Consider the following 23,969-nt stretch of genomic DNA (forward strand, 5'->3'; position numbering starts at 1 on the left):
AGCTTACATTAAATGTGGTATGTTATGAACTTTTTAGAAGTATTGGTCTTCCTGAATGATCAAATGATATAAAGGATTCAGACTTTCATAAATCCTAAGAGTTTTATATAAAACAATTTGGTTATCATAATCATCTTTATTATTGTGTTTTATTAGTATTTCTCATTCTTCTTATCTCTATATTTTATGAAATTCAGATAGAACTGACCTGGTTTGTCACTATTCTATGCTAATTTTATGTTTAATATTTGACAGTCTGTTGCACACATAGATTAGATAAATGATTTTTCTTGGTTGTATGTGGGTGGCTGTGTTTTAGTAATTCAATGAAAGTGTTGATATATAGGTTCATCTTCTGTAGCTTCATTGAAAGCAGCCTCAGGTCAACTCCTACCACAGGATGACTTTTAAAATAATTTTAAAATGATGTAAATAAGAATAATCCACCACTGGATAATTTTAAAATTATATCCACAGACTTCAATTTCTTCCACTGTATCTCTACATTTTGAAAGCTTTTCATTCCATGTAGTTTGGTGGTTATAAATGTCAGGATATGGCAATGTCTATTAAAAATACTAATATTTGTTGTGAATCAATGTTTTGTACTTATGATTTTGAACATCACTTTGTGATAACTTTGAATAAAAATTTTGTCTATGGTGGTGCTCTGGTTCTAGGTCAGTTTATTTGATAAATTCTCAAGGATATTTGGGAGTCTTATGTATAGTACAATCATTTGTTTTCTGTCAACTTAAGTCAACTCAGTCAAGTAGCACATTTACTGTGCTAAGCGTTGGAGATACAAGGAAAGGAAAACCAAAAAAAATTGCTGCTCTCAGGAGAGAGATCAACAGACTTCATGAGGAGAGAGTAAAATATAAGAATACATGAAAGACAAGAAGGGGCTAGATTATGAAGGTTTTGAACACAAAACAAAAGATTTTATATTTGATCCTAGGGGTGATGGGGAACAGTTGGAGCTTATTGAATAAGGGGGAGAATAATGACCTGATCAGGCCTGAGGTTTAGGAAGATCAATTTGACAACTGAGTGGAAGATGGATTAGAGTGGGGAGAGACTGAAGGCAGAGACACCAATCAGCAGGCTGGTCAAGGTGCCCTAATTTCAGTGAGGTGGTCAGTGACTGTATTAAAATTATTGCAGGATCAGAAGAGAGAATGGGTCTTATCTGAGAGCAGTTATGAAGGTAGAAATGAGATGACTTGCTACTGATTAGATAGAAAGCGAGGGGTCAAGAAAGATACCTAGGTTGGGAGCCTGGGTAATTAGTTGTTTCATCATTTCAGTTGTGTCTGATACTTTGTGACTCCATTTGAGATTTTCTTGGCAAAGATACTGGAGGATGTTGCTATTTCCTTTTCCAGCTCATTTTACAGATGAGGAAAATGAGGCAAACAGGGTTAAGTGACTTGCCCGGGGTCTCATGGCTGGTAAGTGTCTAAGGTTGGATTTGAAGATCTTCCTGAATGTAGGCCTGGTATTCTGTCCAGTGTACCACCTAGTAGCTCCAGTAACTAGTAGGATGATGTAATAGATAGTTTAGGAAGAGAGAAGAGTTTTTGGGAAAGATAATGAGTTCAGTTTACAAATGCTGAGTTTAAGTTGTCTGTGGGACAGCCAGTTAGAAATGTACAATAAATAGTTGAAAATGTGAAGCTGGAGGTTGGAAGAGAAATTAGGGGCTGTATGAATTAGTTACTTAGCTAACAGTTATTTGCATAGAGATAATCGAAACCATGGGAATTGATGATTTCACTAAGTGAAATACCATAGAGGGAGAAAAGAGCCAAATACAGAGGCTTGTTGACACCTATGGTTAATGGGCATAGCCTAGATAAAGATCCAGCAAAAGAAACATGAGAAAAGTGGTCAGACAGGTAGGAGAAGAACCAGGAGAGCAGTGTCATGAAAGCCTAGAGAAAAAGAGAAAAGAGTATTGACAGTGTTAAAGGATGCAGAGAGGTCGAGAAAGAAAAGGATTGAGAAAATACCATTGGATTTTACAGTAAAGAAATAATCTGCAACTTTAGAGAGAACAGTTTTAGTTGAATGATTAAATCAAAAGCTTGATTGCAAAGAAAGTGCGATGAAAGGAAATGGAGGCACCTATTGTAGATATCTACTCAAAAAATTTAGCCATAAAAGGGAGGAGAGATATAAGATATATAAATATAGTCACTTAATAATCTCCTTCTAGGCATTTGGTAGGTGCTAAATTTGTACAAGCCTGCAGTTAGAGTTGTGTAGTTTCTACCATTTCCTTATAAAATTCTGGATTGATCTGTGCTCCGTAGGGATGAGCTTCCTGTCTGGTAGTAACAACCTGACTGTGTACTGTTTGCCATTGGACCCCAGTCATTTTATAAGCCCCTTAATTCTAGTGATATGTACATATTCGCATGTACATATTTATTATTTCTTTATTAAGTGATTTGTGTTCTGGAAACATTTCTGTACATTTTAACCTGTCTTTCATGTATCCTGAGAATGTCTTTGTCTTCTTTCTCATTTTTGATGAGAAAATATTAATATTTATGTTTCTAATTTTAGGAGTTGGATCCTATATTTTATTAACATTATAAGATTATTTTTTGGATAACTTTCTAAATTTGTTGTCATCCATTTTACTACCCTAAAGGGATAAGTTAAGATTGGCATTTTGAAGGTATTGATTACCATAGACACGTTCTTCCCATTGAGTTTTAATTATAGTATGATAGTCTCTTAAAATTCATACCCACAAATTTGTCCTTAATTTTAATACTGATAATCCTGTAGGAGACTAAGTATTCATCCATCAGTATTATTTCATCTCTTGATTAAAACTCAAAGCCTTTAGTCTCCATTTTTCCTCTTGGCACTCTATAACTATAATAATGACATATTAATTATCAAATATGGCAATATTATTTTAAATAATATCTAATATTATTAAAAAAACTATTAATAAATCATTTATGCTAATAATCGTCTTACTAGTCTAGTAGTGGTAGTAAGTACTACTAATGGTGGTATTGGTGATATTTTGTTGTATTTGAGAAGGTTTCTGGGAGAATGTGAAAGACTACTGAATGTGATAGATTCCCTGGAATATGTTGCTAGAAAGTTGTTGATTATGCCAAGCCTCTTTCACATACGTGAATTATATAGTCTTTTGGCAAGAAGTGAAGACTGAACACTGAGAACATAGAAGTATTCATTATCTGGCCACATCAAAGGAACTGATATATTGGAGACATTTCTGGGCTATGTTGTCTATTACTTAACTTTTGAAAGAAAATGACATCACTGCCTAGTCCTTCAATGATCCTATCCATGAAAATATCATTGAAAAAGAGTGTAAGCAGAAGGGCAGGAAAGAAATCCAGGGGGAAAAAGTATTATTCCCTGGAGCCCTCTGGCAACCAATGGTGCATGAAATGTAACTGAGCCTACATTAGTCACATTGTGATAAAACAAAAATAAGAAGTAAGAAAAGGAAAAAAAAACACACTTCAATATGCACTGAGTCCATCATTTCTTTATCTGGAAGTGGATAGCATTTTCCATCAGGAGTTCTTTGGAACTGTGGCAGGTCATTTTCTTGATCAGTTGTCTTTCATAGTTGTTGTGCTGTTGTTAAGCCATTTCAGTCATATCTGACTCTTCATGACCCCATTTAGGATTTTCTTAGCAATGATACTGGAGTGGTTTGCCATTTCCTTCTCCAGATCATTTTACAGATAAAGAAACTGAGGCAAACCAAGGTTGAGTCTTTCCAGGATATTCTGAAACCATCTCCTTCATCATGACTTTTTTCTTATTTTTCCCCATAACATGACTAATTCAGAAATTTGTTTTGCATGACTTTGTATTTGTAGTGAGTTTTATATTTCTTATCTTCTCAAATGGGTGGTGGAAGAGTGGAGGGAGGAAGAAAATCTGAAACTGAAAATAAAAATAAAATTGAATGGAGAAAAAAGTAGTTAATCTGGCTAGAATGAGGGATTTTAGAATTATGCCATTACATCCTCAAAGATACCCATAGTCAGAGTACCAGAGTATTTAAAATGTATCCTGAAAAAACATGGCAAAGGCCTGAGCAGAAGACTCACTGTACTCAATACATGACACTGAACAGCGCATGTCTATAATGGCACCATTTGCTAAGTTGCAAAGAAATTGCAATCTGCTTCACTGAGGGGAATGCCCACAGTGCAACGATCTCAAATTCTTGAATTATTGTCATATGGAAGAGAAAAGAGAAGAAAGTTAATAATGGTATTCCAACTTTCAAGAAAAGTTATACTCAATATAAAAAATGAATAAGTGGGAAGGTATCTAATTTGATGTATATGTGAAATAAGTTATAATTGTCTTTTTTATGTGGATGCTTTGTTTTTACCAATCTCTTCAGACCCTGTCTCACATAGAGATGGAGGGGATCTACTCAATGTATCCTAATCTAGGTGGCTGCCTCAGTTCCCAGGGAAGTTACATGATGACTGTAAAACTAGAGACTTACATTTGATCTATCTCTCTTTTTTTTTAAATCATCAGTCTAGTCACTGTCTTTATTTTTTAAATTATCAGTTAGAGCCTTCAATTTCTTAAAGCATCATATGAACTCTGATCTTACACTATTATCAGAGGCTATTATATAGATTACAAAGTGATAGGGTAACACTAAATAGTGCAAGCACCTCAAACTGGTAGCACAGAACAACTGTATTTCTACTTCTTTGATTATATTTGCTTTCTGGCTCTGAAAAGAGAGAAATAATTGGATAAAAAGAAATGGGTGGAGCTCTCTCCATTTCTCTCTGTGCCATAGACACACAACAGAGGGAAAGCAGGATGGAAAGGAAGCTCAGGAGACCTGTGAGGACCGCTCCACATCTTGGAAAACTTTTTTCTTGTGGATTGTTAGCCCAGCTTTTCCCATGTTTCTTCTTCATCACCTGTGTGTTGAAAATCAACAGCCAAGAGCACTGCCAGGATTGCTTGGTGAGGTCTACTTTGCATGGTTTTAACACTGAATTGAAATGACAGAGAGAAGGTAGAGAAAAGTACATAGAACCCAATTAGGAGCTCACTAGTTGATTTAAAACTTCTTAGAACTCTTTGTATGAATTCTAGTGTAGTTTTTTTCTTCATGTTTGCATAATAAAGTGCAAGCATTCCCAAAAGGATGGGTGTCTCTTAGTGTAAGAATCATGAGCAACAACCAGAAATTTCCCTTATTAATCTTTTCTAGATATGTTCGATTGCAAAATTATATTTTTGTTCCTCCAACAACTTTTCTGCTGCCTTGTCTTTGTTTTATTTACGTGGTATGTGATTACAGTCAATTTACTTGTTCAGCAATGCTCAAGCATCAGTATGGATTGATTCCCCGTTGCTTTAGCAAGAATATCTTTTTTCTCCCAGGGACCACTTTTTGATTGATTTTAAAACTAGCTATTGGTAGTTTAGGGATATCCACACAAACATTTTGGGAAATGGACTTTTTTTCCTTTCATGGGTTACACCCCTTTAATTAGCTTCCAAAACTATCCTTTTTGTTTCAGTATTAGAGATGCTTCTTTTTGTTTACAGGTCCTACCTGGAATTTTATCACAAACACACCTTTTAGGGATTATCTGAAAGAACAACAGTAATGTTCTTTGAAAACACATATTTGTTGGTTTTATTTTAAAAGATTAAGACTGTATATTTTTCCATTTAAAGCATTTTTTTTTTGCATATTGCATTAAGCTATAACATTGAAGTAACTTTGGTATCCAGAGAACAAGGGAGTAGATTAAATATAGTGGACTGCCACAATAATTGAATTTATTTTCTTTCCTTGAAATAAATCATTGTTCTAAAAATTTAGCAAGCTAACAATGTATAAAATAATCAAAAGTCATTACTACATTTATGAATACAGTTTGTCTCTCAATAGCCACTGCAAAGGTATATGATTTGTTCCACTAGTGGTAAGGTTACTTAGCAGCAGGATTAGTCGTGTTTATTCCCTAGACACAAATAACTCTTTTGTTCATTTGGATGCAATTAAAGATTGGAATGCAGTGAAATTATTGAAGGAAAGTGGCTCATACCACACTTATTAAGAAGCTGCAGGAGAGTTTTGATTTCTGAGCCAAACTTAATTCTTTAAACTATTTAATTTTGAATAACTGAAAACTGAGTAATTGGATTCTTAAATTTCCCCTCCAAACATGAACATCATTAACAATAACAACAACAACAAAAAAATTGAACCAGAAATTCATCTTATTGTTATGATAGGAAAAAGTCATCATGACAATCTGTAGTATATAACATAATTTCTTCTTTATCCACTGAAGGGAGTTTTCATAGAGACATAGGTAAATTTGAAAGACTTATTTTATTATCAAATATTTATGTTTCACTTTACAAAAAACTATGCATGTAGACTTGGTAGAACATAGTTGTGCAAAATTCTAACTAATACCGTTCTGACTTCTCCAGAACAGTAATTTATTCATACAAGGGCCTGAATTTAAAGAATCCTTTTTATTTGCCTATTACAATATGAGACATTGGGTATCTGGCTTCATTAATTTCTTCTTCACTGTTTTTGTATGATACAGCTGTGAACTTTAATTTTCTTTAATAGTTTGTAAATAACCTTTGTTTACCCAATTCCCTTCTGCTTTCACCCTCCACACAGTATGTAATAGTGTGCAAAGACTGCTGAGTCTGGGGTCAGAAGAACTAGCTCCCTGTGTGATTTTGGTTTGGTTCCTTATTCTCTTTGGCCCTTAATTTCTTTGTATGACAAAAAAGAGTTTGTATCTTCTCTAAAGAAAATTTGATGTAGGAATTCTGTGACTGTGTTCAGACACTGGTTCTATGCTTTTTTAGATATTTTCTGGAAAGTAGAAATGTCTTTGTGTTGGCTGTTTTCAACAAGTCCAGGCCTTATCCACCCTGACAAAACTTTTACTTGGTCTTCTAATTATTTCAGTCTATGATCTCATGTCTCTTATCCCTTTCAGTCTCATCTCCCAGAAAAGCTGTTTAAACAAATGACTTCCATTTTCTCATTTTTCATTCTTTTCTCAATTGCATTGCCATCTGAATTCCAAACTCATCCCATAAAATTACTATCTCCATGATTACCAATGAACAATTAAATACCATGTATAGTGCATTTTTTTCTCAGTCTTTATCTTTCTTGACCTCAATAAAATGTAACTCTGTTAATTGCTCCCCTTTTATAGACATCATCTTCCGGTTTTCTTCTTACATATCTGGATACTTCTGCATCTCCTTTGAAGGATCATCTCCTTTTGCTATATCTGTGCATAAGTCTTCTTGTTAATGAAGTTAACCCAGAAATTACTTAACATTCATTTTGTATATATTTTGAAAAAGCATGAGATAGCTACGAGAAGAGAGTAAACCTTGGAGTGAAGAAGTCCTAGATTCCACTCTCACATGCACTGGGTAGGTAACCGTTGACTCAATACTTAATTACTCATTAGTTAAATAAGACTTACCATCTGCATTAAGAAAAGGAAATTCATAATCAGGAGTTTCTTATACTGCTGAAACCACAGGTTTGAATCACAGTTGATTTGTGAGAAATGAATATTTCTATCTTATATTTAATTCCTAATTATTGTATTAGGACCAAAGTTTTTCCCCTTTCCTACTTCTTCATCTGGAAACCAACTAGTGTGGGAAATTTCTCTTAGAGATTTACCTAGGCCAAGATCTAGTCATACAGTAAAATAAATTCTAAGTGTAGTCTAGTGGATATATTCCTTCTCATTGTGTTTGCTAAGACAAATCCTGGAAAAATGTTGATTCTCCCTGTTATCAAGACAGGTGATATGGAAATTGATGTCTCTTTTATCAATATTTGAATGACCTAAGTCACCCCATAGCCCATTTCCCATTTGATTAACCAATCAGAGGTGAATAAGCATCCTTCAAGAACACCTTGTCTTTGGGGCAGCTAGGTGGCACAGTGGATAAAGGTCCAGACCTGCAATCAGGAGGGCTTGAGTTCAAATCCAGCCTGAGACACACGATACTCACTAGCTCTGTGACCCTGGGCAAGTCACTGAACTCTGATTGTCTCCCTCAAAAAAACAAAGAACACCTTCTCTTCATATGTGTGTGTGTGTGTGTGTGTGTGTGTATTTATTTATTTTTTAGGCAACTGGGGTTGAGTGATTTGTCCAGGGTCACACAGCTAATGAGTGTTATATGTCGGAGGCTGGATTTGAACTCAGGTCCTCCTGACTTCAGGGCCGGTGCTCTATTTACTGTGCCACCTGGCTGCCCCCAACACCTTCTTTTCAAAGGGCATACAAACTATGACCCCACTGTCATTAGGGATCTTTGGTCTAAGAGAGACAGCCAAATGACCAACCTTTTATTAATAACCTTCTGGTCTTATTAATAAAATGATTAAATTACCCAGAAACTATGTCTTTTGAACCTTTTTAGATGCCACAGACATATGTATATGCATATGTGTATGTATGTATATATGTTTATATATACATATATATTTTTGTATATGTATAAGCACAATTATATATATACATGTATATCTGTGTCAAAAACAATCTCTTTTTATTTGTATCTATACATACGTAAGTTTATACTTAAATATATAGATGTGCATCTGTACATGCATAGGTACAAATATTTTATACACATGTGCACAATATGTTCATATATAACTCTATAGCTATATTGAGTTACCCAAGTTGGAAATATAGTAATCACTCATAGTCCCATCCTTAATATCATTGATCATGGAAGCTTTAGCCTTCTCTGGGAAAGTACATTCTTTGAAAGAACAGACATGGTTTTTCACTCCTTGGAGCTCACATTATTATTGCTGTACTTAGTGTGGACACTCAAAAGGTTTCTACTGTAGCTCAGAACTGGATGTGGCAATACCTGTTTACAATTCTTGCTATTGGAACTGGGGCTGGTGGAGGACAACTCCAATTTAGGAATATGTACACTAATTTATGCAGGTAAATATGCGTATGTGTGTGTATATGTAGACATACATGCATATGCACATACACATGTATGTATGTATGTATGCACGTATGTGTGTATAATTGTAGGTCAGTGAGGTGGCACAGTGGATAGAGCACCAGGCCTAAAATCAGGAAGACCTGAGTTCAAATTTGACCTCACTTAATAGCTGTGTGACCCTGGGCAAGTCATTTAACCCTGCTTGCCTCAATTTTCTTATCTGTAAAATGAGCTAGAGAAAGAAAGGGAAACCTACTCCAGTATCTTTGCAAAGAAAACCTAAATGGGGTCACTAAGAGTCAGATATAACTGAAACAACTGAACAGCAATAACAAATATAAGGTTGTACATATATGCACACATGTATATGTGTGTGAACAGTTATTTATATATACACATGTGCATATGTATGTAGATATTTACATATAAATACATGTTTTATACATATATTTGTATGTACATACATGCAAAAATACATATATCTATAAATTTATTTATTTCTGGTCTCTCCAACAGAATATAAACTCCTTGAGAGTACTGGTATTTTCCTTTCAACATTGTGCAATATCTGACACGTATCAGGAGAATTAGCAAATGAGGGGGAGGGAGTAAGATATAGATTAGAGTCAGAGTAGGTCTGGATATGGGGTTGCTTCCTGGACATTACACCCTATAAATTTAAGGGCTTTGAAGGTTCAAGCTAAACCAGATAAAGCCCGCAAAGTGACCTTTTAATCTTAAAATGATTACCCCATGCCCTGCAACCAACTCAGTGTTGCCTGGCGCTAGGCATAAATGTTTACTTTGAGCCCAAAAGGGACGTGATGCTAATGTCATAAGAGAGAGAAAAATATATTCTGTTTCTCACAGCAAGGGTGGGGCACACAAACCATGAGTACCTGATCATATTCTGTTAGCACTGGCTTCTGGCTTTCCCTAATCTACAATATACAGTGTATCATAATTGACAGTTAATAATGTCTTGTGATTGTTGAGATAGTCTGCTTACCCATAGGAAAGATTTCCAAAGGATGACGATTAGTTGTCTGTATCCTCACATGTTCATTTATTCTCATATTACTGTGACTTTAAAATTCCAGATAGTTCCCAAACATCCCGAGAGTACCAGTTACTCTCTGAATGCATATTCCATAGATTCCTTTTATTCTTGGATTCTGCTCAACACAAATATCAAAATGTTCATGTGACTTCTAGGAATAAAAAATACAGTCTCAATAGCTGAAGAAGTTTTCATAACCCTTTGATTATGACTCAAGATTTTGCCTCATGAATAGAGAATGAAGACTGGAAAGAAGGTGCATATAAATCACCAACTTCCCTCAAGAGTTTTTAAATATCCCAGCCAGTTAAAATATATTTAATAATTAAAAAATTAAAATATCCTAGGAACACTCTTTGATGGTCAGTAAAAGCAATAAATCTTTAAGTGTCGGAGTTGATCTATGCAAAGTCACTGATAATTTTTTCATCCTGACAAAAATTTTAAAAAGCAATAGTTGAATATAAAATGTCTCTGATGATAAATTTTTATTTTTAGCAAAAAAAGAGGGATGCATTCCTCTTTTCAGATACATCTTCTTATTAATTTCTCTCTTCTCTAACTGGAAGTTGTTCATTTTAACTTACCCTTCTCTTTTAAGAATGACAGCCTTCTTTATCATTGATATTCGGTGGTAGTTTGGATGTTGACAGTCATCATGGTGCATTCAGCAGTTGAATTGGTGCTATAAAGTCAGTAGAACATGAAGCTGCTGATTTTTCAAAAAAAATGAAAAAATTCAAAATTACTGGAATAATGTGGAAATACACCTCAGTGTTTAATCATTACTCCTTAATTCTAAAACTGGAATCTCAAAATAGAAATTAATATGTCTTTTGAGCCACAGAAGTCACCCCAGTTCTAGGTGGCTGTTTTTAGATTGTAATTTGGCCCTGTGCCTTGTAAAATGTGAGGATTAATAGAATTGTAAATTGTAAGGATCTAAGCTATGGTAGAAACAGTATGAACTGTAAGACAAAGATTCAAGTCCTGACTAAATGCTGCCTTAGCTATTCAAACGTAAACACATCATTTAGCCCAGCTGTCCCTTGATTTCTTCATTTGTAAAATGTGGATACCACCTGTGATATGTTTAAGGCATTATGCTATATGCAAAGTATCAATGCAAGCTTCTCTTAATATTTAAAGAGCTTACAGTCTTCTAATGAGCTAACATATTTGAAAGAATTTTATAAAAAATAGGGATAAGGCCTTTATTTTCACTGGTATTGGCATAGGAAGTTCCTAGTTAAGGAAATTTCTCTGTCAATGGTGATTGGAACTTTATCTTAAGCTTATAGTCTTAGGAATTTGCCTGAAGGACTGAAAGGTTGAGTGATTTGACCATATTTACGTAGCCAGTATGTGTCAGAGGAGATATTCAAATCCAGGTTCTCCTAGTTTTGAGAATACTTCTGTCAACTACTTCACACTGCCTCCTATATGGAGTAAGAACTATGTAAATGTGAGCTTAGACTACACCAGAGAAGAGAATGTGTTGTTACCAATGGAGAAAATAAAACTTGCTCCTTGTGCTCTTCTTCTAGCTTCTTTTTTAACTTTCTTTTAAAAACTCAAAACTTCTCTGTGGCTATACATCTTAGGGAGAAGTACATTGTTGCTTTTGTGAAGTAATTTTTGATACTTAGATGAAAGGCCCTTTTTAAGGTTAGAGCAATTTCTGTTAATGAATAAATTAAGATAATAGAAGTTAAATTCATGCTATTTTAATTTTGTTTTTAAAACAATCACAGCTATTTTATTTTATAATAGAATGAGTTATATATATATTCATTTGTATATAATGGAAATTCTAGATATTTGGAAATATTTTTAAAAAACCTGCTATCTTCTCTTAGATTTAGACCTTTGCAAACTTTATATTACTCATTAAATAAATACTTGTTAAGGATTTATAATGCAGTAGTTTGAGTTCCTTGCTATGTGTAGAGCACTTTGTATCTCCCTAGCACTGGAAAAGTTCAAGGGAGACATGGTTTCTGTCCTTATGGAGCTTGTGTAGGATATAGGGCATATACAATACACAATAATGTATGCACTGGAGAATTATAAAACATAGTGTTACATGAGATAAAAGGGCAAAAAGATCATTTCTGACTAGAGAGATCATGAGTGGCTTCATGAAGAAAGTGATGTTTGATTTGGGCTTTAAAACTCAGGTAAGAATTGATGGGGAACAATTTCCAGACAGTTGTATGAGAAGTGCAAGCATAAGAAATTGTGGAGTATGTTCAAAGGACAAAAAGCAGTACAGTTCAAGAGTCCAACATGTATAGAGATTAATATGAGCTGATACTAGAAAGACTGGGTGACAATAGGTTGTGAGTGGCCTGGAATACTAGGCAATAAGTAGGCAAGAAAGATCTCTGAACAGAGGAATGACATGCTCAAATTTTAAAAAGAAATCAAATACAATATAAATGTTCTTGTGATAGTAGGATGGTTTGGAGTGGGGAAACAAGGAGATTGGAAACCTTATTAGGATGCCATTTCAACAATCCATTTGGGCAATGATATACTATACGAAGGTGGTGATGATGGGAGTAGAAAGGAAGGGATGGATGTGAGAGATATGGCAAAGTTGGAATCCACAAAATTTGATAACGTAACAGACACAAGAAGTGATAGAGGTGGAAAAGTCCCAAATAACATTAAAATTTCCAACAAGTGAATTTACATGACTAGTGGCACCACTGATAGAGCAATAGCAGCAGAAGGAGGAGTAGGTTTGGGAAAAGATGATAAGCTCAATTTTGGACATGTTGAATTTTGGGTGCTGGTGATATATCTAAGTAGAGATAACCTGAATATGGGAAAGACTTTAGGATTGGGGGCAGGGATAGATTTGGTAAGCAGCCATCAGCCACTATCAGAATCTCATAAAATTGTTTTATTTTACAGGCAATCAATTCGGTGAACACTTTTGGGAGATGTGATGTGCAGCAGAAGATGTCTGTGGTAAGTTTGCCTTGCTGGGGAAAGAGCAGATTATCTTGCCAGCACTTTTAGTGCATTCTTTGGATTTCCAACTATAACTAAATGAGATTTTGAGCTAGAGTTAAATCCTTTTAAGAAGTTTCCATTTTTCAATTTAACATTAAAATATATACCACTCTATTTGCCAGTAGTTTTAAATTTCTCTCCTAAGAGGTTTTCTCAAATTAAAAAAATTTTTTTTCTAAAAGAAAAATAAAAGTCTTAAGAAGGCTTTAATGTGATTTTCTACAACAATGATGCATATCAACAATTTAGATGTAAGTTCTTTTCTGCGGAAGTTACTTTAATTTCTATTGATTTTACTGCTGCTGTTTCCAGAGGAAACATGATACAGAATTCAATGAAGTTACCCATTGTCTGTTCACCTTGGTACAATTAAAGTCTTTTTTTTTTTAACATTCTTAGTACTTGTATGCTTTACTGTCACCATCTTTATCAGATCATCTTGAGGTTTCTGCTTCTCTTACTCCCTATAATTCACATACTTTTATTCTCTGCTTGAGTATCTTTTGTTATTTGGACATTCATGAACTGTGGAAAAGGAGAAAAGAATACATGACAAATGAAAAAAAGTAGCTTTATTTAGTGTTTTGTACTCACTGATGCTGTTCCTCAAATGTGCATTTTAAGACAAGGAGTAAATTCTTGTCATGGTTGTCATTAATATGCTAAGAAAATTATGGGAAATGTCACAAGGTGCTTGAAGTACAGTTACAGGTAATTCTTTAATCATTCATTGAGTCATTCAATGTTTATATGTATTCTACTACTATACCATATACTACAATATAAGAAAGATGGCACATCTTTCGTGTAAGGCAGCATATGGTGAGACTCTTGTGAGGCTTTTCATGGTGGTGGTTGTCCTTCATTCTTGAAGAAGACCAAAATGACATCACTATGTTGGAGTCAAGGTGTGTCTGACTGTGGCACAATCTCAGAAGGCTCTGCCATAGGTTGGGAACAAATAGTACTCATGAATATTTTGAGTGTAAATGTCTCTAAATTTGTGAATCTCATGTCTTTCGAGTTATTGCAGTTCTGCTTTTCTCATAGAGCACAGTGCTTTCTTTGATGCAGGCACACCATACTGTGCAGTCCTTTGCCAGTGTCTCCTATGTCACACAATCAATTCCAAAGTTCTTCAGAGATTCTTTGAGAGTATCCTTGTATCTCTTCTTCTGACCTCCGTGTTAGCGCTTGCTTTGTGTAGTTCTTTATTAAATAGTCTTTTAAGCAGATGTATGTTTGGCATTTGAACAGAGTGATCAGTCCCTTGGAGTTGTGCTCTCTGCAGTTTGAATGAGTTTGAAAGCCTGGCAGTTTAGCTAGAGAAAGGAACTCACTGTCCAGTACCTTATCTTTCTAGGTGACCTTCAGAATCTTCCTAAGACAATTCAAATGGAAGCAAATCAATTTCCTGGTATGGTGCTGGTATACAGTCCAGGTTTCACAGGCATACAACAATGAGGAGAGCACAATGGCTCTGTAGACCTTTAGTTTGGGAAGCAGTCTAATCTCTTTTTTTTCTCCCGCACTTTCCTTTGGAACCTCCTAAGTACTAATTAGCTATGGCAATGCATGTGTTAACCTCGTCATCTATGTGTGCATCCCTGGAAAGTGTAAGGACAAAACAAGTGAATTTATCCACAGCATTCAATATTTCACCATTTGCTGTAATTGATGGTTTCACATTTGTTGGTATGGTGCTGGCTGGCAGAGAACTTCCATTTCTTGGTGTTAATTGTTAAAACAAAATTTGCACAAGTGGCAAATTAGTGTATCTCAGCCTCAGTGGTTGCAAAGAATGTGAACAAAAAATCATGCACAAACTTTTTCTTCATTTTAGTCTTGGCTTGTAGCCTTTTCAAATTCAATAATTTGCTGTCAGTGCTGCAATTGACCTTGAGGCTGTTTTTGTCCTCACTGAAGGCATCTAACAACATTGCTGAAAATATCATGCTCAAAAGCATGGGAGCAATTACATAACGTTGCTTCACTTCATTGGTGACTGGGAAAGTGCAAGAGTGTTTTCCGTTATCCAGAATCCATGTAAGTATGCCATCATAAAACTTATGTCCAATGCTAATGAACTTCTCTCTAGCCAACCAAATTTTGCCATATTTTTTCAGAAGTCCTCATGACTTAAAGTATCAAAGATTTTGTCAGATTGATGCACATTGTATACAGATGTCTGCTCTGTCTTGGCATTTCTTTCAGAGTTGTCAGGCAGCAAGCACCATATCAACCATTCCTCAATCCTTTTTGAAGCTACACTGGCTCTCAGGTAGATGACCATCTTCCAGGTGACAGGTGTCCCATTAAGGATTACTCCGGCAAGAATCTTGCCAGAGAGGGATCCCCCTGTAATTGTCAGGCTTTTCATAGATAAAGTTGGATAATGGCATTCTAGGTAGAAGGAATGGTATGGTAAGGATACAAAGGTGAAGAGTAAAGATTTGGTAGAGCTGGAGGCAGCTAGGTGGCTCAGTAGACAGAATGCTTGGCCTGGAGTTGGGAAAACTTGAGTTCGAATCTGGCGTCAGATGCTTTGTGACCCCAAGCAAATCACTTAATCCCTGTTTGCCAGTTTCCTCATCTGTAAAATGGGGATAATAATAACACTTTCAGGGTTGTTGTGAGGATCAAATGAGATGATAGTGGTAAACCTTAATACAGTATCTGGCACATAATATGTACCATATAACCATGATTTATTATTATTATCATCATTATTATTATGCAATACAAGATAGAGCTGGACCCCTTAGGAAATATGATTTTCTCAATTTTTCTTAAACTTATAAATTCAGCTATTTCTTATACAGCATATATCCTTCAAAATAATTTCAGGTATCCTTAGTCCTCAGGTATAAAACAACATCAGTATAGACTTGAATTTTTTTTATATAAATTTAGGTTTCGTAATAGCATTCAATCTAACAATCAAGGAGAACTTATTATGCACTTACTATGTGGCACGTATTATTCTAAGCATAAGGAATATAAATAAAAAGGAAAAATAGGCTATACCTATTAAGACCTTACATTCTCATGAGAGAGACAAATAGACATGATATGTAAAGTGTAGATGGAAGGTAACTTTAGAGAAGAAGGCACTAGCGGCTAAGGGAGGAATGAAATGTATGGGAAAACACTCCAGCATAAGGTGGTATTTGAGATGAGTCTTAAGAAATAACTAAAGATTCAAAATGGCAGTGATGAGAATGAAGAGCATTCTGGGCATGAGGAACAACCAAAGCAAAGGCATAGAGATTAGATGTAAGGCATTGTATATGAGGAATGCAAATAGGCCAGAACTGAGGGACCACAGAGTATGTAGGAGGGAGTGGTTTTTAAAATGATGAGAAATTTGTTAATTATCTAGCAAATATTTAGAAGGGTACAAAACATAATAGAGATAGACATACTTATATAGTTCACAATTACTTGCACATTTGGACGAACATCACAACTCTTACCAGGTTATTAGATGTGACTGAACTATTTAGTTCAAAATCATAATGACCTGGGAAATTTTTCTAATAAATCTATTTTCCAAATGTTGGCAGACAAATATAAGACAGCATAATTCTTAATACACATCTCTCTTTTCATGAAAACTAGGTAACTGGATTTTAAGTTCAGACTTATTTGTTTTGAGTTTCAAAGCCTTTCCATCATGACTAAGTATAATGGAAGACCTAATGACTGTTCAAGAATATGCAAATAAAAGAGTCCTTATGTTATTCCATGTATCTCAGAAGGCATTTTAATCAAAGGAAGGGCACAGGGTGGGAAATTTCAATTATTTGAATATCTTTTAGAGTGTGTTCTCTCTCTCTCGCTCTCAAAAGTGAATCAGCTGGTAATTTCTTGTCTTGAATCAACATAGTAATTTTATTCTTCAAATGTTGGAGGAGCCAAGAAAGGAAAAATCTGTTTTGAATTTTGTTTTTACCAACATGAGATTCTGGGCTGGAAATCATGGTGAATTTGGGAAGAGGAAACAAGTTCATCTGAGAATTTGTAAAATAGAAGGAAAAGCTAAGTTTATTCAGATATGTAGCTGAGATTTTTGGGAAGTCATATATTAAGCATGTTGGGGGGAAACATTGGTATGTCTCCCTGTGACCCTAAATTTCTCAGAAGTCAACCCAAGGAAGATGTGAACCTCTAAATAATGAAATTCTGAAAGAAAATCAATTCCACTGAGGATAAAAGATGGATTTTTTTAAAGGTCTTTGCACATACATCAAATGAAATTTTTTTTAAAGGATATAAATCAAATGTGGAAAGAAGGATGAGTACTAGATGAATGCAAAGGCATCTAAGGGTTCTGTCAGAACAATGTCAAGTGTACTAAAGAGTAGAATGAATTAGAACTGAAAAGGAAGACAAAAGGTAGTGGAACCTTCTTAGCTACATTGGGAAAAAGGTAAGAGGACATCAAAGAAAGGATAAGACTCTTTCTCGGTATACATAAAACAGTGATAATGTATGCCAGATCAAGCGGAACTGCTGAAACTTTATTTTGCTACTGTTTTCTCTGTCAAAGAAAATGATCTTTGGATAGAAAAGAATAGGAAAGAAGTACTTCCTGGGTAGTTGATCTATTTTCCCAAGTCCAAGTCTAGCTTTGATTATGTTCCAAAGGTTTTCAATGGAATTTAATCAAGAAAGTTCCCGGGAGAGAGAAGGAATGATAGCAGATTATGAACAGATCAGAGACATTTCAGAATTCTTGATTGTGGAAGTGGGACACTTGGGCATGACCATTCCTAAGAGTGTCTGAAGTAGAGTGAAGGATTAGCACACAAAAATTGAGTAGATTGAAGAAGTAGGAGGTTAGGTTATTTGAATAAACACTACAAAAGGGTTTTCTTTCCTTTAACATTATTTAAAGTTTTGCATTCTAAATTCTATCTTTCCATCTTTCCTTTCCCTCCCCCCTCCTTGAGATAGTTAGATACAGGTTATATATTATGCAAAACATTTCCATATTAGTCATTTTGTATAAGAAGAATCAAATAAAAGAAAAAAAATAAGAGGAAGCGAAAAATAGTATGCTTTAGTCCACATACAATCAATGTTAGTTATTTCTCTGGAGTCAGATAGTATGCTTCATTAGTTCTTTAGAATTATCTTGAATCAGTGCTGAGAATAGTTAAGTTATTCAAGTTCTTTATTGAGCAATATTACTGTTACTATGTATAACATTCTCCTGGTTCTGTTTACTTCGCTATGCATCACTTGATGTTAGCCTTTTCAGGTTTTTTTCTGAAATCATCATGCTTGTCATTTCTTATAGGACAATAATATTCCATTACAACCATATACCACCATTTGTTTAACCATTCCCAAATTGATGGACATCCCTTTGATTTCCAATTCTTAACCAAAACAAAAAGAGCTGCTCTAAATATCTTTTTTTTGTACAAATAGGTTCGTTTCCCTTTTTTGGATGTCTTTGGGACTTTGGGCATAATTACAAATTGCTCTCCAGAATGGTTAGATCAATTCACAACTCCACCAAGATTGCATTAGTGTCCCAGTTTTTCCGCATCCCTTCCAATATCCAAAATTTTCCTTTTTTTGTCATATTAGCCACTCTGATAGACTTGAGTTGTTTTAATCTGTATTTCTCTGATCAAAAGTGATGTAGAACATTTTTTCATATGACTATAAATAGCTTTGATTTCTTTGCCTGAAAACTGCCAAACATCAACATATGTTGAAGTCCCGTAGTATAAGGACTGATGTGAAAGATATGTTCTATGCATGGGAATGGACTATACACATGATGTGGGAAATTCCTTTGTCATATGTGGTTTTGAAGTTTAAAAATTCAATTAACCCAAATTTTGTTTCAGAAAACTTTTGAGTTTGAAAGAATACTTCATATATACATGTACATACACACACACACACACACACACACACACACACACACACATTTCATATACAGGTAAAAGCAGTTAACAAAATCATCTTTCCTGAAGCTCTTTTTAGAAAAGAATGTGCATTCTTCTATCTGATATGCTTTACATATAGTACTGCCTGAAAAATTGCTTTATTAAAACATTTTTCAAGATTTTTTCTGCTTTTATGATAATATACTAGGCACACAGAGGGGCAAGGTGAGGAAGGAAGAGGAGAAGGAGAAAGGAGGGAAGGACAGGAAACAACAAAAACTTGATTTTTATTTATCTTAATTAGATAAACTGCTGTATAAAAGTATAACACATTACAAGTAAGAAATTATGTGAGAAGCATTTAAAAAGAAAAATATCAAAGAGATGTATGGCGGAAACATTAGGGTGGTCACATTGTAAACATGAAAGGTAACCAATGGAGAGTTAAATTGATGTCCAACGTAAAGAAAATGAAAAGAAAGTCCATATTTTAGACTGCTGGGTGAATCCCTTGTGGAAAACTTATGGAACATATGAATAAGAGTCATTCATGATGAACATACATGGAAGGGTTGTAGGAAAACCCTGTCAGTGATATCATACATTCACTGCAACATTGGAATATACTCAGTAATTGATATCAATCATTAGAGAAAAAATGGAAAGCAACACATTCATGTGTCATACTACTCAATTTTTCTTACCAGCATATTTCCATTCCTCCTCCCACTATACTAAAAACAGGCTCCCTTGTATTTATACGATTATACATTTAGGAAAAATACCCTAAGGAATAATTTTACTCTTTACTCTTAGATACTGCTTTGATTCCGGATTTGAAGCCTCATGTTCTAAGTTGAATGATGTTAAATTTGTCTTCCTTAAAGAAGGAAGCTCACTGAAAAGGCAGTAATCCCATGGAGCTGATATTTTAATCTCACTCAATTGTAATTTTATTTTTTTTCCATTAAAATCATGCCTTATTAGTCCTGCTGGGGGTAGTATTTAGTGTGCTTCAGGTACTGAGATAGAGAATCACTAAGATTTTTAATGATTAATAGCTTAGAAATTACTGATATTTTCTTTTAGTCTCACTTCACCAACTGAAGAGTAGATCAAGCATATTGTTCCCATGGAACATGTATTTATAGGAACTCTAATGTGCAAGCAGCAGTACATAACAATTTGATTTCTGTCATGCTGGCATGACTAAAAATATATTTATAACTCGGTCTTCAAGAATCATGCCTTAGAGCTAAAGATATTAGGGGTAAAGCCTGAAAAGACAAATTCCATTGATTTCATCAATATTAGAATAGAGAAAGGATGTATGACTTGAGTGGTATGAGAACTCTGTCCTCTGAAGGCAATAAATAGGTAGTCTTTGTGCACCATTATGACTTTAAATTTCTTCACCTTGTGAGCAATCTGGTGTTAAATTTCTCTGTACAGAGCTGGATTGGTACTCAGATGACACTGTGTTACCAGAGCTATATAAAAGCTTTTATATCTTAGTAGGACCCACTAAATTGCCTTTTTGAGGCCAGGGTCATCTCCGTGAAACAAAAAAGCATTAAAGAAGCATGTTAACAAAGGATTATTTCAATGAATTTGTTAAATATCCCAACATGTTTATCAAAATTATATTTATCAAATTTGTCCTCTTTAAATACTCTTTAAATAAAAAATATATTTAAGTAAATATAATTTATTTATCAGTTACAATTTTTTCTTGTATAATATATAATTAAGAGCAAGATGTCTGGACTGAATTGGACCCTTGTTCAATCTTGGAGGCATATCAATATCAAGAATATTGTGTGTGGTCTCTACGATTCTTTTCCTTACCTAGATTTTCTCTGAGGAAATTATAATCCAGCTTGCTTTAGCTTTCCATTAGGAGTATTAGTCTCTACTTCTGCAAACAACCCAATACTTCTGATCAGTTATTAAACATAGAATACTTATTTAAGACATTAATTAGTTCAGTCTATCAATCAAGTATTTATTAAGGGCCTATTATGTGCCAGACATTGTGCTATATTCTCAACACACAAAAAGAAGCAAAAGACAGTCTCTACCTGATGAAGTTTACAATCTAGTGAGAGAAACAACATGCTAATGAATATATACAAGGAAAACTATATGCAGGATAAATAGGAACTAATGAACAGAAGGAAGGCACTAAAATTAAGAGAGGTGGGATAGTTTTCCTGCAACAGAGGGAATTTTATTTGGTGAGGAAGTTATGGTAGTTAAAACTTAAGAGTTCAAGGGGCTAGGAAATTCAATGACTAGTTTTGAGAGGGAAGAACATTAAAGACAGGGTTGACAGCTAGAGAAAATGTTTGGAGTTGAGAGATGTGGTTTCTTGTCCATGGAATAGCCAGGAGGCCAGTGTCATTGGATTGGAGAGTATGTGTGGGAGAGTAAGGTATGTGAAAGGACTGAAAGTTATGGGGCTAGCTTATGAAGGGCCTTGAATGTCAAACAAATCATTTTTATTTGATCCCAGGGGCAATTGTTAATGGAGATATACTTGAGTAAGGCAGAGCCTTCAACAGGCCATTGTAATACACCAGGTATAAGATTATGAGGGCACATACTACTGTGTTGAAGGAGAGAAGAGGACATATTGAAGAGATGTTGCAGAGCTCAAATCAACAGGCGTTGGCAATACAATGGATAGAGGAGGCAAGAGAAATTAAAAGGCTGAGGATGACTTCAAGGTTATGAGACTGAGGGATTGAAAGAATGGTATTATCCTCTATAGTAACAGAAAAGATAGGAAGGGTTTAGGGAAAAAGATAATGAGTTCTATTTTGGACCTGTTTAGTCTAAGATATCTACTAGATACCCAATTTGAGATGTCTGAAAGGCAGTTGGAGATGTGAGATTGGAAGTCAGCAGAGAGCTTGGGGCAGGATAGGTAGATTTGATAATCATCAGCATAGAGATAGTAGTTGAACCCATAGGAGCTGATAAGATCACCAAATGATGTAATGTAGAGAGAGAAGAAAAGAAAACCCAGGACAGAACCCTGAGGGACACATACAATTAGAGGGCATGGTCTGAATGAAGATTCAGAAAAGAAGACTGAGAAGCAGCAGTCAAATAGGTCAGAGGAGAATCAGGAGAGAGTAGTGTCCCAAAAACCTAGAGAAAAGAGAGTGTCAAGGAGGAAAGGATGAGGCACAGTATCAAAATCTGCAGAGAGGTGAAGGATAATTAGAATTGAGGAAAGACCATTGGATTTGATAACTAAAAGATCATTGAGAGAAAGTAGTTTTAGTGAAGTGAGAAGATCAGAAAATGGAATGTAAGTAGTTAAGAAAGAGTGAAAGTGTTTGTCCCCCCAAAGAGTTTAGCTAAAAAGGACAGCAGAGATATAAAACAATAGTGGTAATGAAATGATCATGTGAGAATCTTTTAAAGAAGGGTTAGACATGGGCATGTTTGTAGGCAGTTGGAAATAAACCAGTAGACAGGGAGAGATTGAAAATAAATGATATTATGAAAATCGTAGAAAAGGTAATCTGTTGCAGGAGTTGGGAGGGGATAAGGTTGCTTGAATAGGTAGAGTGGTTAGCCTTGGTAAGAAGTAAGGTAATTTATTCATGTGAGATGGGAGTAAATGAAGAAATAGTGGAAAAGGGCATCTGAGTGATAGGAGATGAGGAAGAGATAAAAAGAGGGAGCTGATAGTAAATGGTCTTTATTTTTTCCCTATAAAATATGAGGCAAAGATCTCAACTGAGAAGTTGGAGGAAGGGGAGCTATGAGAGTTTTGAGGAAGGAAGAACAGGTTTGGAAGAGCCATGTAGAGAGTGGTGTAGTGAGTTCATAAGTAGAATTGCCCAACAGCAGTGAGGACCCAGGTAAGGTTGTATAACATAGATCTATAGGGAACCCAATTAGAATGGTTGTATGATTTTTTCCACCTTTATTAAGCAGCATAAGTGAAGGAATGAATTCTTTAGCACACATGGAGATGTAAAGGCAATATATGGTGGCCCAAGTGATCCAAGGCTAAGGCTTGACAAAAACAAAAAAAATATGATAAGGAGGTTAGGGATTCAAGAGAGAAGGAAAATATAAAGTTGAATGGTTCATCAAGGGGGTCAAGATGGGGAAAAATGGAGCAAGTAGCTAGTGCAAGGGATATGGCCAAAAGAGAATTGAGTGGTCAAAGGACAGGAGCTCATGGTGTGAATTAAGTTCAGGATTTTGTAAGGGAAGACAGAGGGAGAAGTGAAATGCTTGGATAAAGGAATTTCAGAATTCTTGAATATGGAGGTGGTACATTTGTGGATGATGGGAAGATCAAGAACATGACCATTTTGTATGTGGCTGAGGTTGGGTGGAGGAATAGCTCATGGGAAGTGAATGGTTTCAAGTGAGTGGATTCAAGAGAATCTGAGTGGCAAAAAGTTTGAGGGAGAGTCAGCATGTATGTTGAAATCTCCTAGTATGAGGACAGGGGTTGGAGAGCAGAGAAAAAATTGCAAGTCATGTACCAAGTACACTGACAAAGGAGGCTGAGTGACCTGAGGTCTGTAGACAACTACTATAAGAATTTTGACTTGATAGTAGATATGCAAAACATAAACCTCAAAGGAAGAGGGGTTATTGAGTGATGGAGGTCAAGGGGAAATATGAAAGTGACAGTGGGTAGCAAGAAATATACCAACTCACCTGCTTCAACCAATGAATTGAGGAGAATGAATGAAGATTCCACAAGTAGGAGAAAGGGTGGTCAGGGGAGTTGTGTTATTAGGATGAGCCAGATTTCAGTAACAACTAGTAGATGGAAGGACTAGGAGCGGAAAAGATTTAGACTGTAGGGAAGTTGTTGCCTATGGAACAGGCATTCTAGAGGGCACAGTGGTTGAAACTTTGGAGTAGGCAAGTTGAGGGGGCTCAGAATAAAGAAT

This window comes from Phascolarctos cinereus, unplaced genomic scaffold (assembly GCF_003287225.1).
Source record: "Phascolarctos cinereus isolate Bilbo 61053 unplaced genomic scaffold, phaCin_HiC Scaffold_7;HRSCAF=346, whole genome shotgun sequence".
Taxonomy (NCBI): domain Eukaryota; kingdom Metazoa; phylum Chordata; class Mammalia; order Diprotodontia; family Phascolarctidae; genus Phascolarctos; species Phascolarctos cinereus.